The sequence below is a fragment of the Cervus canadensis genome, chromosome 9, assembly GCF_019320065.1.
Source record: "Cervus canadensis isolate Bull #8, Minnesota chromosome 9, ASM1932006v1, whole genome shotgun sequence".
Lineage (NCBI taxonomy): Eukaryota > Metazoa > Chordata > Mammalia > Artiodactyla > Cervidae > Cervus > Cervus canadensis.
The window spans coordinates 36830929-36844281 of record NC_057394.1 but is presented as its reverse complement, the minus strand read 5'-3'; the positions used below and the strand labels follow the sequence as shown (position 1 = coordinate 36844281).

The 13353-nt window shown below is 45.2% G+C and overlaps 1 non-coding gene across 1 annotated transcript; it reads left to right on the top strand.

The window, feature by feature from the left end:
* Positions 1-1915: 1915 nt before the first annotated feature.
* TRNAC-ACA lies at positions 1916-1987 on the top strand. The gene has a single exon. It is a non-coding gene; the product is annotated as a tRNA-Cys (tRNA).
* Positions 1988-13353: the final 11366 nt, after the last annotated feature.

Below are 13353 nucleotides of genomic sequence, written 5' to 3'. Positions count from 1 at the left end.
GGACAGGGAGGCCTGGCGTACTGCGATTCATGGGGTCGCAGAGAGTCCGACACAACTGAGCGACTGAACTGAACTGATGAACATCATGGTATATCAAGCTGGCAAAAACACAGCAGTAACTTTGACCATGTTGGTGTGAGTGACTAAGATTACTGATTACCAATGCACTGCATAACAGGAGCACTGCAGAAAAAGGGTCTGGTTACAGAGAAACAAAGGAGAAGTGTGTGTCTAAATGGCAGAGCAAACTGAGGGAGTAAGAGTTGCTATTAAGTTGGCCAAATAACGCCTTTTTAGTGAAATCCACCTTTTGAACTGTGGTGTTGGAGAAGACTCTTGAGAATCCCCTGGACTGCAAGGAGATCCAACCAGTCCATCCTAAAGGAAATCAGTCCTGAATATTCATTGGAAGGACTGATGCTGAAGCTGAAACTCCAATACTTTGGCCACCTGACGTGAAGAGCTGAGTCATTTGTAAAGACCCTGATGCTGGGAAAAATTGAGGGCAGGAAGAGAAGAGGACAACAGAGGATGAGATTTGCATGGCATCACCGACTCAATGGAGATGAATTTGGGTGAACCCCGGGAGTTGGTGATGGACAGGGAGGCCTGGTGTGCTGCAGTCCATGGGGTCGCAAAGAGTCGGACACGACTGAGTGACTGAACTGAAACTGAAACCTTGTGTGAAAACGGAGAGCTGCAATGAAAGCAAATTTCAAAGGCCAGGAAACGATGAGAATTCAAGAACCCAGTGAGAGCTCCAGGTAAGCGCTCCTCAAACACGTATTCCTGGAGCCCTGACCACCTGCATGGTCTCTGTGAAAGCTGTACTGCCCAGTCCCTGGGTGCCTGTGCAGAGCGGCAGGTTCCCACACCCTTGCACCACTTCCCTGAGCATGCCTCGCCTTCTTCAGCCTGGGAAATCAAAGTCACTTTGTAAACACTGTGCTGGAACGTGGAGACCCTGGGACGTGATTCCCGGGCACAGGGCTTCTGTGTACAGCTGAGCGATGGGACCCAAAATCCAGTCTATGTTATGCTCACCAAACCATGGGTCCTGGCATCGTGCTGTCTGTCTGATGAAGAACAGTTTTTGACTTCTGCAAAACAAACAAACAAAAATGGTCTTTTGACTTTTACTGGTGGACTGGCCAAGTCTGTTTCTCCTTCTCTCCCTCCATGCACGGAGGATGTCTTACTCTACCTCTCAGACAGCCACCCTATCAGTTTCTCCTACCCTGCTTCATCAACCTTGGACCCCTTGCCTTGGACCCCTGGATTCTCCTACCCTTGGACCATCAGCCTTGGACCCCTTGCCTAGTTTCTTCCACACTTCTTGCTGGAAAGGGCCTTGTGGCTCTAGAGACATAAAGAAAGGGCTTCTGTTCAGCATACTTGAGACTGAATCTGTTAGCCTGGAGAGGCTAGAAAGGCTTTTCCTCCCTCCTCCTCTTTTCTTGGCAGAAAGCAGCAGAAAGGGTTTCAGAAAAGGAAACAGGACTGCTGAAAAGTGGCAACATAGCCAGGTACATTTCAAAAATAAAATTCCTGTTACAGAATTGATTGGCATAATCCAGCCTCTGGGTAGAGCATTCTTGGGCCAAAAGTCATTCTTTTCGGTCACTCAACACAGCCAGGGAGAAGAGGGTGGGGTTACAGGATGCACAAGGGGCTGACCGCTGGCTGTGGGCAGAGGGTTATCTGTTCTTAAAGGAAGAGAACTCCATCTAGGCAGACCCACCCTGAGAAATCTACTATGGCTCTCTAGCCTTGAGAATAACAATTTTTACGTGATTTAAAGAAACCCTCCCTCTTTAACTGTTCACATTGGATTTTATATCCCAACTCTTTGGACTATAATTTTCATCTATAACCTTGTTTGAGTTTAAAGTCTCCTTTTAGGTGTGAAGGGACTTCCCTGGTGGCTCAGAGGTTAAAGCGTCTGCCTACAATGCAGGAGACCTGGGTTCGATCCCTGGGTGGGGAAGATCCCCTGGAGAAGGAAATGGCAACCCACTCCAGTATTCTTGCCTGGAAAACCCCATGGATGGAGAAGCCTGGTGGGCTACAGTCCATGGAGTCACAGTCGGACACGACTGAGTGACTTCACTTCACTTAGGTGTGAAACTGAGAGGCTTTGTAAGCATTTTGGTAAAGACACAGGGGGGGAATAACAGTGACTTGTGGGAGTGCCTGTGGGACTTGTGGGAGTGCCTGTGGGACTTGTGGGAAGTGACTTGTGGTCTGTGCCTGTTTTCAGTTCCTAATAGCAAGCACACCTTTTAGGATATTGTCACATTGATAGGCATGTGGCCTCCCCCTCACTGGAATCCATAAAGCAAAAAATAAGCAAATCTATCAAAAGGAGGCTAGCTTGACAGAGAAGTGATTCCTTCCCCCACTTCCCCAATTTCTCTACCAGTCATTATGCTCACCTATACCAGGAAATGATCTGGTCAAACCTATGACTCTCACAGTAACATTCAGGAAGGAAAAAACAAAAGATGTAGCTAGATACTGACAAAGTAATCAGCTTTTTCCCAGGAAAATTCAAGGCCTGCAGTGCTATATGTCCCCTTTTATGATGCTTCATATCCCTAATGGTGGCGGTAGCTTTCAGACAGAAAGCTTTGACTGAGAGTAGAGACTTCCCTGGTGGTCCAGTCATTAAGATTTCACCTTCCAGGGCAGGGGGTGTGGGTTCAATCCCTGGTCGGGCAGCTAAGACCCCACATGTCTGGTGGCTAAAAAAAAAACAAAAAAAAACAAAACATAAGACCGAAGCAGTACTGTAACAAATTCAATAAAGTCTTTTTTAAAAATGGTTCATATCAAAAAAATTTTTTAATCTAAAAAAGAAGGCTTTGACTGAAGGATGGTGAGAGATTGGAATGGCTAGAATAAAAGAAGAAATAAAAACATCTCCTGCACTCATCAAGAACCCTATGCACCAAGGCCAGCAGTGAACTCCCCCAGTCTTCTAAAAAAATATGATTTGGGGACAAACACCGAAGGAAAGTGAGACTTTACAAGGTGTGATGGCGAAGCTCAGACATCACAAATTAAATCAGACTGGCTCCTTTGGAATTTCACTTCCCATTCATTCCAAGAGAATTCCCAACGCTGATTTCTTCCATGTCAGGATGTGTTTAGCCCTCATTTCTAAGGTCTCTGCCTGCCAGGACAATTTTCATTCATCTCCAGGACATCCGGCTATTCAGTGGTTTCATTCTGGGAAGAGAAAGCACACACGGTGACCTGTGTAGGAGCAGGACACTGCTGACCTCCTCCTGGAATTCTCAGTAGATTTCTTCCCAGCTCTCTGTACAAACTGTTTGCAGCTGGGTATTTTCCTTCTTGTGAAACAAGACTGTCTTCCCAGCAGAACAAGACCTATTTGATGAATGGTGGCAGAGGGCTAAGGTGGAAGCAGGTTTTGATTGCCTTGATTGCAAGAATCCGGGCGTTTAAAAATGACCTAGAAGGCTTAACCCCTTCTTATCTGTGCTACAGTAAATGATAGAATAACAAAAATATTACGTATATACTCTGACACAGGGTAAAAGACAAAAATAGGTGTTTTTCTCAGTGTGTTTGAAGCACTTTGACCATATTTAGAAACACTCTTTAAAAACAATTTTATTACAGAAATAATTCATTCATATATCAGAGCAAAAAAGATTGAAGCAATGCGTAAGCATAGAGTGAAAGATACAAGTCCATTTTTCACCCTTCACCCACTCCTGTTTTCTCCTCAAAGGTAACCAGATTTACAGTTTGCTGTAGTTGCTTCTGCTTAAATAACACATTTTTCCTGAACAATCTTTTCTGCCAGTTGCTTTTTTCACAGAACAGTGTATCTTTTAGGTCCTTCCATGTGAATGTCTATAGGTCTGCCTCATGGTCTTTAATGGTTTGGCTGCAGAGTTGTGGTGGTTTGATACAGAAGAAAATTCTAATTGTGTCCCCGTGGCTAAAAAAGAATTTTGAAAAACAAGTGTTTTATTTGCCTGGATTTACACTAACTTTTTGAAAAATTAAGTGGGAACTTGCAGAGGTATGCTCAAATTGCTCGTCACTGAAAAAACATTCAGCGAAATGAACCACAGAACTCACTGCCCTGGGAAGGCAGGCTGGCATGGACCCTGCCCTGCATCTGCCTGGGTCTGGAGGGAGGGAGCTCTTGGGCAGCACTTCTCTGCTATTCCTCCTCCAAATATATTGAGTTCAAGTAACTTCCAATCTTGACACTGCTTTCCAACTTTCCATATTATCCTGTAACCCTGTGAGTCCTTAACCCAAAGAGAAGGTTGTTGGTGGGAAAAATCAAAATGAGAAATGGAAGAAGAGCAATGGTGATGTGTTACATTGATTTTTCTCACAGTGCTTACTTGCTTTCCATAAATCTTGGAATGACTGGACAATCTTTCAATAAATTGGTGGTGGTTTAGTCACTAAGTCGTGTCCGACTCTTGCGGCCCCGTGGACTGTAACCCTTCAGTCTCCTCTGTCCATGAGATTTTCCAGGCAAGGACACTGGAGTGGATTGCCATTTCCTTCTCCAGGGAATCCTAGGTGTTCTCTTTTTCCAGGGATTGGACCCAGGCCCTCAGCAGTGAACGCACAGAGTCCTAACCACCAGACCACTGGGGAATTCCCAAATCAGGTGTTCTCAATTGGGTAACTCATCTCCTCACAACATTGGTCTCTCTTTTCCCCATGAATGATTACTCTCCTGCTCTGAGCAAGTGAAAGATTCCTTAACCTTTCTGGTAACCAAGTTTCAGTTCTGGCAGCAGACTTGCACCTATAGGAGTTTTCTAGTGAAAAGTTCCTTTTTCAGAAAAGCAACATGAGAGCCTGAAGTTTAAGGGAAAAGAGAGAGAAAAAAAAAAGCTAATTGCATCCTGTAACACACTAGGATCCCACACTTTTAAGAGCAAGTGTATTTTAGCTTCTCCCCGGGAGCTAAGAACACAGTCATTTCATGACAGCTTGTAATGAATTAGCACAATCCTTTGATCAATGGCATCAAAGGCCATTGATAGCACCAATAATATAGACGTTATAAAATTTTGCATTGATTTAATGCCTGAAATCAATCAACCTTTCACCATTCTGTTTCCCTTCCGTTGCTCTTGCAGACTTAGAGAACATTTAGCTCCCCAATTTCCAGGAAGGGAGTGGGACCCACTGGAGGGTCTAGTTTTCTATAGCTACTGGATTTGAAGTCCCTGAAAGTTACAAGGGATAAACTTTACAGTAAAAAGAAAAAAAAAGAAAAAAAACTCTTTCTGCAAGAAAATGTCAAAACTCAAGTGGCCACTGCTTTTGAAATGGCCTTATTTACAGAACTTTCCGGCTTCGTCTCTCTTGCAATCTACTTTGGTTACTCCAGGCCAATGGCCGAGGTTGGCAGCCAGGTCTCCCAGCCAAGATTGAGTCCGAATGCAACTCAGGCTCCCTCCACATTCCTTTTGTTCAAGTAACTTTTCCAGGGCTATGCAGTCAGGCCAATTATCTTAGAAACAGGCAATTATAACCAGATTCACAGCTCCCTAAAAGGGTAAGTGCATTCCAGTAACAATTTCTCATGAAAGAAAACAGTAACTGAAGGATTGGCAAGGCTATTGCAACAGACCAAGACCTCTGGAAAGACATTTAATAGCACACATACACACGCCTACACACACACACACACACACACACACACAGTCCACTTGCTTTCCCACTGGAGGAATTTTTCCTTTCCATCCAGATCTACTAAATATTTTCTGGGAGAAAAATACAGGCACTAGAAAGCAAAATAGATGATGCTATGGCTGGTATTTCAGGATCTGGTCATGCATTGTTCCCTGATGTCTGTATCTGTTCATCTCTAGCTCACATATTGTTAAACTTAAGTCATAACATAAAATACTTGTGAAGTACCACTCCTGAAATAATACATGTGTGAAAGTACTTTGGGAAAAGTAAGTTGTTCTATGTATTGAAGGTAAACTTAAGATCCTTTTGGAGCCTAATTCACATCTTCATCAATAAAGCTGAGTACATACTCACTCCAGGCATGAGGCAACCAAATCTACTTATCGAGATATTTTGCTCTAAGTCAGTAGTAACCCTAGACCTCAACCTTGACAGAATACAGCACACACTTGAACGTGCACACACAGCTTGTGTGCACACATTCAAATCCATACACATGATACTTCGGCTTCCTTGTCCAAAGGCTTTTTCTCCCAGGTTGTTGTTTAGTAGCTATGTTGTTTCCGACTCTTGCAAGCCCCTGGACTGTAGCCTTCCAAGCTCCTCTGTCCATGGAATTTTCCAGGCAAAAATACTGGAGTGAGCTGCCATTCTCTTCTCCAGGGGATCTTCCCGACCCAGAGATTAAACTCACATATCCTGCATTGGCAGGCAGATTCTTTACCACTGAGCCACCAGGGAAGCCCTTTTTTCCAGAACTAGATGATAAACTGTTTGAGCATAAAGAACTTACTCGTCTAAGTATTCCCAACAACACAGACTATACAACTTTGCACATCACTGCCGTCAGTACCTAGTTGTGGAGTTGATTAACCATCAGATATTCATGATAGTTTTTCAGATATTGGACCTCTGAAACATGTTATAAGCATATGCTTTGAGAAGAGGGGTAAATACATTGCCCACAAACATTTGTTTTTGCCAGAAGGAAAAAATTTATAGAATTATGTTTCTTCATTTATGTATTTCTTCCTTTGGGGCAAAAGTAAATGTTTGTGGAATATATTCACCTAGAGTCACCCACATAGCCTGTGTCTGTGTGTCTATCCTCTGGGTCTTCTTCCCAAGGATATGTGGAGAAAGAGAGCTAGGGAAGGAATGGAAAGGGTGTGCACTTTCTCCTATGGGTGGCAAGGGCACTCATTCCATTTGGTTCTGGAAAATAGGAAAGACAAACCATTCTGGGTGAGAGAGGGGATGTCTGACCTTGCAGCTTTGTTCCCCACGCCCACCCCCCGCATTCAACCGAAGTATTAGGACAGCAGGGAGACAAAAGGTAATTGAGCTGGGATTCTGGGAGAAGCATTTTGTAAGTGAATAAAAGGCCACAGTGATGAATTCAGTGGCAGAGGGGGTTTCCAAACACATCTCCAGAGAATGTGGAGTGAACCCAAACAGAAAGGCTTTCTTTCTCAACATGCATAAAATACTGGGTTTAATATTTGCCTCCTGCCTGCACGGGTAACACCGGCTTTAGGCTTGGACCGCAGAGCCCAGCGCGGTGCCTCGGCTCCTGAGCGGCTGAGAAGGGACCGAGCGCCACCTAATGGCGGCAGGTGCAAGGCACGCCCCGCATCCTTTTGTCAAGAGGACTTTTGGCCCCCGCTGCTCCAAAGTTCGGAGCCAGAGAGAAAGGAGGAAGTGCCCACTCTTTCCATCCCTTCCCTAGCTCTCCTTCTCCAGATATCCTTGGGAAGAAGCAAAGAAACAGAAACCAGAAACGTTCCTTTGGAGAAGCAAGGCGTGACCGGCTTTGGTCTCTCTGGGGGAGAGGATAAAAGAGGGCAGATTCCTGTCTCTGTAAAAAAGGCTTAAATCTCCTCCCCAGTCTCACCCTCAGAGAGCTAGTGAGGTTGCTGGTTAACTGAGAGAGGGCTCGGGGTGACCTGGAGCAAAGAGACAGTGGGACAGGGCTGCAGGCAGATGGGCGGGGGCTGCATTGTGACCCTTGTCTAACCCTGGACCAGAAGAGTTTTCACTCCCAAATGGAGCGAAAGCCCCACCTTCCTGAGCGTTGCAGATTTCTGCTGGATCGAAGGACAACCCCAGTGTCTTCTCTAGACTACCAGGAGCTCACCTACCCCCAAGAGCTGTATCTCCACAGAGGGACCTATTTTCAGACCTTAAGATAGTTTGACCTTCAGGCCATTCCTTGATTCCTTTTCTTATTTTTTTCTAGTATTTATTTATTTACTTATTTTTGGCTGTGCTAGGTCTTCCCTGCTGCCTGCGGACTTTCTCTAGCTGCAGTGATGGGGGGCTACTCTCTAGTTGCATTGCACAGGCTTCTCATTGCAGTGGCTTCTCTTGTTTCAGAGGACCGGGCTCTAGAGCAAGTGGGCTCAGTAGTTGCAGCCCACAGGCTTAGTTGCCCTGTAGCTCGTGGAATCATCCCCAACCAGGGACTGAATCCATGTCTCCTGCGCTGGCAGGCAGATTCCTAACCACTGGACCACCGGGAAGTCCCAGCTACAGGAGGGGCTGCTCCACCACAAGCAGCCACCACCCCCACTCGACCCCCTCCAGCTTACTGAAGTTCCATTACAGAGGCCTCACTTCCCAAGAGTCCGAAGACCCACAGAATTTGCCATTTCAAAGGGCTGGCATAAGAGAAGCCATAATTCACAATAAGCCCCAAATTAGGGACAATGATGTCAAGTTAGCAGGTATGAAGTGAGCAAAGGAGTTCATATCCATCGTGTCTTCAGACTTCCCTGAGGAGTCTTCCTCAGGGAAGGGTGAAGCCAGCCCTCCTCAGCTCCCTACCCTTCAGCAAAGTCCCTCCGAATCAGTCTTAGAGGCTAGCATCTCTGACTCCATAGATGGGGCAGTCATCTCAGAAAGCCCACAAGTGGACACCTATGTCAGGACACATCTGTGTCCTTCCTGCTGGACCGCTTTCTCATTTCATCAACATCCCTACATGCACATTCACACTTACATGTGGCTTCATTAAATGAACCTACTAGAGGTGACTAAGATTTAGCTTCCTAAAACAAAAGTTTTAAAGAGAACCCAAAACCCGGGTTTTTAAAGGATGTGATGACTTTTTCAAAACATGATGCAAGAGACACTGCATTAGGGTGTCTTCATTTTGCCAAATACTCTTAAAAGTCATCCCAAGGAACAAAGCAGAGAAGTACACCTCTGATGTATGTTTTTAGCCTTAGCAGAAAGGTCCATACAATCTAATTGCTTGGGTTTGGGTTTTAAATTACTTTTAACCAAGGAGCAATCTCTGTGTGAAAGAATTAAGCAGGAATGATTCTAAGAATGGTGGTTATAACATAAAGTAATATCTAGTATGTCTAGGATGTAAAGAATTAGATGAAAACACCTATTCCTTATATGACACCATGTCCCTTCTCACAAAAACTGCACTATTTCAGACCCTTTTTAGGAAACTAAATCTGAGCTACCTGTAGTAGCACTGTTCTTCACTCACTCAGTTGTGTCTGACTCTTTGCAACCCCGTGAACTGCAGTATGCCAGGCTTTCCTGTCCTTCACCATCTCCTGGAGTTTGCTCAGACTTATGTCTATTGAGTCAATGATGCAAGTAGGTTCCCTTAATGAAGCAACATGCCTGTATGTGGATGGGTGTGTAGTGATGTTGATAAAATGGGGAGGTGGGCCAGCAGGGAGGGCGGAGTTTCCTCCCAAAGTATGTGTCCACTTGGGTCATTTCTGTGGTGACCATATCTCTCTTGTTAAAGCAGCAGTTTCTCCTGAAGAGAAAGACTTCGCTTTTCTTCCTACTCCAAGGTTCAGGTTCCTAGGGCAGTGCTTTATGAAGAGCAAGGACTCAGCTATGGCTGGCTCCAGTCAGCCCAGCCTATTCACTTCTAAGCAAGTCCATACTTCAGGGCAAGGCATGAAAACCACTCTGCTGGCTCACAGAGGCACTTAAGTGACCACCTCAGACTTAGAATCAGGTGGCTCATTGCAAGAACAACTGCATTCTCTTAGTTCCTCCTTAGGACCTGGATCCTCAAGCAGTTCTTTCCTGTGGCCCCAGGGCCCACAGGCCCCCACCACCACCTCCCCATGGTGACCAGGCCATCGATGCACTCCTGCTCTGGGTCTTGTCCTAGGTTCTGGCTGGTAACTGCAGCCTGAATCTCTATCATTCCTGAGCATGGAATTTCATCTTGCACTCCAGGATCACTGAGCTCCATTCTTGAATGCTGATCAGCCATCTGCGTACCTGGACCACTGAACACTAAATGCCCTTCTCTCTCTGACTGGGACCCCTGGCCACTTTCATCTCATCTTGATCTCCATGTGTGTAAGTGATTTGTTGATTTTAACTGATAATGCTGTGGTTCTTTGTACAGTGTGCCCAAGTGCACACACAAGAGATACATGTACAGGAAATATGGAAAAAGAAATGTACAAATTAATAAATAGATGATAGTGGTATGACCCAACTGACATCACCCCATGGGCAGCTCTCCAGAACAAATTCATCCCAATAGGTACATAGTGTGCCTGGTCCTGGGGTCCCCAGCCCCTGCCTTCCTTGTGTAGATATTGAATATGGATTGAATCTAAGTTAGTGTTCTAAGTCTTCCTCCCCAGAGCCTGTGGTGGATGGTGATCCAAGTTCTGGGTCTTTCAGAAACATCATCCAGTTAAAAGAAGGCAGCCATATCCCTGGTGGGTTCCCAACTTATGGCAGATGTGGTGAGAGACAGGTTCAGACCCCACATCCCTAAAGACCACCACTGTATTTTTTTTTTGGTTATTTTATTTTAATTAGTTGGAGGCTAATTACTTTACAATATTGTAGTGGTTTTTGTCATACATTGACATGAATCAGCCATGGATTTACATGTATTCCCCATCCCGATCCCCCCTCCCACCTCCCTCTCTACCCACTCCCTCTGGGTCTTCCCAGTGCACCAGGCCCGAGCACTTGTCTCATGCATCCAACCTGGGCTGGTGATCTGTTTCACCCTAGATAATATACACATTTCGATGCTGTTCTCTCGAAACATCCCACCCTTGCCTTCTCCCACAGAGTCCAAAAGTATGTTCTGTACATCTGTGTCTCTTTTGCTGTTTTGCATATAGGGTTATCGTTACCATCTTTCTAAATTCCATATATATGTGTTAGTATACTGTAATGGTTAAAGACCACCATTGTATTTAACTACCACGTATAGAGAACTTACTTCTTTGTGCAAGTGAAAAGTGAAAGTTTAGTCACTCAGTTCAGTCGCTCAGTCGTGTCCGACTCTTTGTGATCCCATGAATCGCAGCACGCCAGGCCTCCCTGTCCATCACCAAATCCTGGAGTTTACTCAAACTCATGTCCATCGAGTCGGTGATGCCATCCAGCCATCTCATCCTCTGTCGCCCCCTTCTCCTCCTGCCCCCAACCCCTCCCAGCATCAGGGTCTTTTCCAATGAGTCAACTCTTCACATGAGGTGGCCAAAGTACTGGAATTTCAGCTTCAGCATCAGTCCCTCCAATGAACACCCAGGACTGATCTCCTTTAGGATGATCATCCCTAAAGATCATTTTTAGGTCATTTAGGTCATCCCTAAAGACCACCATTGTATTTAACTACCACATATAGAGAACTTCTTTGTGCAAGTGAAAAGTGAAAGTTTAACCACTCAGTTCAGTCACTCAGTCATGTCCAACTCTTTGCGACCCCATGGACTGTAGCCTGTCAGGCTCTTCTGTCCATGGAGTTCTCCAGACAAGAATACTAGAGTGGATAGCCATGCCCTCCTCCAGGGGATCTTTCTGACCCAGGGATCAAACCCGAGTCTCCCACATCACAGGCACATTCTTTATGGTCTAAGCCACCTGGGAAGTCTCCTTTGTGCAAGACCTTCGTTGAATCCTGATGATAAGACTATGGTTATCATCTCATTTGACCCAGGTGAAAACTGAGACACATCGATATTATTACCTGTCCAAGTCCACACAGTGGCAAGGCTAGGCACTGAACTTTCGAAGACTGACTCTAGAGCCCATGTTTTTATTCTCTGGCTCTCCATTCTGTGACCAACCTATGGCTATTCTAGAAGCCCTGTCAAGAAGACAAGGATAATCTGACACAAGCCTAATTATAAGAAAAACCAAACAACAAGCTGGTCTCTTCATCTGTTCTCTGCCCCCAACAAAGTACTATTTAACTCAGAAATGGGTCTAAGCCATGACCATCTTTCTGGAGAGAGGTAACTCTAAGGTAGGGACTAAGTAGGTAAGTCTAAGTAGGGACTCAGAAGAAGAGCAGATGTCCTTCAAGAAATAAAATTTTAAGGATATATGATTGTTTGGGGGAGGAGTTAAGAGAGAGAAAGCAAAGCCTAGAATGTCTCCAACATTCTTAGTACTGTTGACTGTACATGATGGCACTTTTAATAAAGATTAGGAATACAGTGAAAAGAGTGGGTTTTGAAAGAGCAGGAGTGGAAGTAATGACTCACTTTTATATATCTGAGAAACACATAGAAGGTTAAGACAGGCTTTTCCCCAAAATCACAAAGACTATAAAAATAGAGCCTTTACAGAACCGCAAAACAATCTGAAAACACCTCAGACCCACAGAAATGTCCATTTACCTAAAATTTCATTATGTTCTGCTCACAGTCTCGACCCAATTTATCACTGAATGCACTCATTTGCACACAGTTTCACATGTGACTTCACAATTTCAAACTTCCACAAGGACCTGATTACCCCTCCAATGTCAAGGCCATCCTTCTGGCCAGGGTAGCCCGGGGGGCAAGGTCCCATCTGCCCTCCAGATTCCGCTCTTCTCCCCAGGAGGCCTCTGGGAAACCAGGCTGTGTCTGGGGAATGCCTGGCAGGCAGGCCCCAGGTGTGGAAAGCAAGCACAGATGCTGTCTGAACCTCACCCAGGACAGGGAGGGCCAGCTGGGCCCTGCTCAGAGCAACTCAGGAGGTTAAAAAATTGATTTAAAGTATGAGTAAAGAATTTGGAGTAAAGGCATCACAAGGTCTAATATTAGATGCCGGTGAATCTCCCCTAAGACTTCAGTTGGTGGTCACTGAAAGCAACAAATGGTACAGAAGCACTCTGTGCAACCCCATGGACTGCAACCCGCCAGGCTCCTCTGTCCATGGAATTCTCCAGGTAAGAATACTGTAGTGGATTGCCATTGCCTTCTCCAGGAGAATCTTCTGGACTCAGGGATCGAACCCCTGTCTGCTGAATTGCAGGCAGATTCTTTACTGTCTGAGCCACTAGGGAAATCCAGAAGAATATTAGGGCGGAACAACTCAGAAATCCCCTTCTTGAAGAGATATTTCACTGTAGATGATACACAACAGACTTACTTCCATGGTTGGTATCATGCAATCACATTTAGCCAATTTTCCACAGACTCACACTCAACTCTTTGCTGTCATGGCCCCCCCATCCCTTGATTTCCCGACTCCAGCCTCACTGGAAACTCACGTGAAGTCTAGACCCACACTTCCTGTTACAGACAACCTGTAGCCATTCCAGTGTTCTATCAACAGGAGCTACACTGCGGATACTCTAATTTAAGTGCAGCCAATCAAAGGTGACTCCATAATAAGTACATAGGAGGACAGGGTTGC